Source organism: Octodon degus, unplaced genomic scaffold, assembly GCF_000260255.1.
Source record: "Octodon degus isolate 3935 unplaced genomic scaffold, OctDeg1.0 scaffold00163, whole genome shotgun sequence".
Classification (NCBI taxonomy): domain Eukaryota; kingdom Metazoa; phylum Chordata; class Mammalia; order Rodentia; family Octodontidae; genus Octodon; species Octodon degus.
Genome location: NW_004524739.1, coordinates 5483561 through 5486791, shown reverse-complemented (window position 1 = coordinate 5486791; position 3231 = coordinate 5483561). Strand labels below are relative to the sequence as shown.

Genomic DNA, 3231 nt, shown 5'->3' with positions numbered 1-3231 from the left:
AATTCTTTGCTTTTTTGACATAAATTCTCACTAGGTAGTCGAGGCTGGCCTTGAACTCACTATGATGCAGCCCCAGCTAGCCTCAAACTCATGATCTTCCTGTTTCAGCCTGCACTGCCATGGATGTTCTTATACAAAATCTTTGTGTGGACACATATATCTCCTTTTTCTCAAGTGGACCATGTGTTATCCTTATGTTGTTTTTAGTAATAGCACTGGGGAGGCTGAGACAGGAGGATCACTATGAGTCTGAGGTGTGTAGTAAGACTCTGTACCAAATAAATAAAAAAAGATAAAAAATAATAGATATCTCTTTTTCACATAAGCACAGAGTAGGTCAAAGTCACCAGCAGGCCTGGACTCAGTTCCGGGCCTGTGACTTCCTCCAAGCTGCCTCCTTCAAGGCTTAGAACCTTGCAAGCCACGCTGCAAGCTGAGCAGTCAGCTGCTTGTGCAGCTTGCCTTCCTGGACACGTCCCATTCGAGAAGCAATGTTGACTTACATAAGCACGCTGACCTCTTGCTTCTCGCCAGAGTCTGAAATCATGACATCTCTTGCGAGTGTGCTCTTTGCTGCCTCTGGACTGGAATGTTAAGTGCAGGAGGAGTTGTGGAGCTTAACAGTCGGATCGAAATATGCCTGTGGCTGGACAAGGTCAGTGATTGGCGCAGGAAGGAGGGCTTCGGATGAAAGGACAGGCAGAGCAGAGAGCCCCGGGGCTGCATGAAGGAGGCCCACACATGCGGAGACGCCTCGGGACTGCACATGCGGGCAGCATTTCACATTTGAGTTTAATTTATTTTTGCTGAAGGAATGCACTCAGATGTTTCAAAATTCAAAAGCTGGGCCGGGTATAGAGTATTGTGAAAAGTTTTTCCCTGACTCATGTCCCCGTGCACCCCAGATCCCCAGAGATAATAACCACAGCTCCTTCCCACCCCAGTTCTTCCAGAGATTTGCATATACGGATATTTGCATATATAAGTATATATATATATGTGTCTTGTGTGTGCACATGGGCTCCTTTTTTATACAAATGCTAGTAGACTAAACACATTGTTGAACATTGATTTTTTTTTTCACTTTACATATTTTAGAATTTAGTCTATAGTAGCATAAGATGACCACCACATTCTTTTTCTGTATTCTCCTTTTGTTCCATTATACTCATTTAAGTTCGGGCAGCATTTAACCCCTGGCAGTGGTAGGACCAGGGGGTCACAGGGGTGAGTGATTTTAGTCCTCCCAGCAAATAATAGCAGAGTCACAGGGGACTCACTTGATGACCGAGTTGTAACAGAATCTCAGCCACAGTAGACTGAAGGGTTGGTAACATTTCTGAGCACTGGAGGTGAATGGATGCATAATGTTTCTTTCTTTTTTTTTTTTTTAATGTAATTACTAGAGGGTCTGTAGCGTCTCACTCACTACGTAGACTGGACTCCTAGTGATTCTCCTATTTTCAGCCTCCCAAACACTGGGATTACAGGCACGCGCCACCACGCCCAATCCCAGTCCCAGTCTCAGTGCACCCTGGGGTCAGGGCCTGCACGGCACAAAGGGGATCGAACCCCCGGTCCTTGCATATGCCTAAGCAGGCTCTTTAATCCACTGAGCTGTCTGGCCAGCCCAGGATGCGTACTGTTTCTTAAACTTTGCTGTCCTGAAGAATTACCCAGGGAGCTAATTAAAAGCAACGCTGAGCATGCGCCAGTCTTCTCTCTCCATTGCCACGAAATGCTCATCCGTCGGAGCCAGAGGTGGGAACGCAGGATACTGCGATGCGAGGTCTGCAGGCACTTTATGAGAAAAACTACTTTGCAGAAGAACTTCCCACTGTAGGAGCGATTAAAGGGTTCATTAATTCAAGGGATGAAAACGATTTTATTTCCATATTTTTAGATCTGATAAAAAGTGCATAAACAAGTAGGAGGCTTTTTCCCCCCAACCGCTCAGGAGCCCATATACCCCTCCACTTCCTCGTTCTTTCTCAATACAAGAATCTCTTGCCCAACATTATCTTTGAGGAAACATGAGCTCTCTGCCACAAGAAGGACTTGCTCTTTGTTGGGGGGATGGGCTAGATGGGACTGGGGAGTCCTGGGTCCAGTGCTGGGTGACTGGCCACGGCTCATAGGCACCAGGCACGGCACTATGCCCAGGTTCACTTGGAACTTGCAATCCTCCTCCCTCATCCTCCCAGGTAACTGGATACACCAGGCCTGAGCCTGAATATATTAATCAGCTTGAATATATTCACCCAGCATGAATATATTAAATCTTTTTTTTTAAATGTATTTGGTTGTTACAGGGTCTTATTATGCAGCTTGGACTCATAGTGATCCTCCTGTTTTCAGCCTCCCAGTGCTGGGATTACAGGCATAAGCCACTATGTCTGGTTCTGTGGCTGGCTCAGCCTGCCCTTGGGGTGGGGCCAGTGTGGCAGTGGTGCTGGGGACTGAACCACAGTCCCTGCGCTTGCCTAAGCAGGTGCTTTAGTCTATCTCACTAGCCCTGAATATATTAATCTTCAACAGATACTTTTTTTTTTTTTTTTTTTTGGCGGAAATGGGGATTGAACTCAGGCCTTTTCATTTGCCAGCCACTCAGCGTTTATTCCACTGAGCCATCTCCCCGGTCCCAAGAACTTTCTTTTAAACCTCAAATCAGGGGAAAGCGTGAATGCAGTCCCCCACTGCCATACATTATGCGGTCGAGTTTCCCACATTTGGGGAAATCGCAGGAGTCAGCACATCCACAGTGCAATGGATGAGCCTCGGCCTGGTGAACCACCTTTGTGATCATGGTATCTCCCCTGTTGGGTAAGTATGAGACTTTGTCTTAACTAAACAGAGACAAACCCAGCCAAACCCAAACCTAACCCTCAAAAATCTAAATATCTGGGGCCAGGAGTATAGCTCAGTGGTAGAGCTCATGTTTAGCAATCTTAAGTCCCTGGCTCAATTCCTAGCACCCAATCTAAAAACAAAGGAACAAAAATTTATTTATTTATTGTATTTTAGGGAAGAGTCTACAGGGTGTTCATAGTCTCACTACTAGATAGGACTCGAATGATTCTCCTGTTAACAGCCTCCCAAGTGCTGGGATTACAGGTATGTGCCACCATGCCCAGTCTCAGTGTGCCCTGGGGGTAGGGCTGGCACAGCAGGCCCAGGGATCTTACTCCGTGGCCCCTGCATATGCTTGTAGGCACTTTAATCCGCTGAGCT

At 46.5% G+C, this 3231-nt stretch overlaps 1 non-coding gene across 1 annotated transcript; it reads right to left on the bottom strand.

The window, feature by feature from the left end:
- Positions 1-2668: 2668 nt before the first annotated feature.
- On the bottom strand, positions 2669-2831 carry LOC111813095. Its single transcript, XR_002818431.1, has one exon. It is a non-coding gene; the product is annotated as a U1 spliceosomal RNA (small nuclear RNA).
- Between the last annotated feature and the right edge of the window lie 400 nt (positions 2832-3231).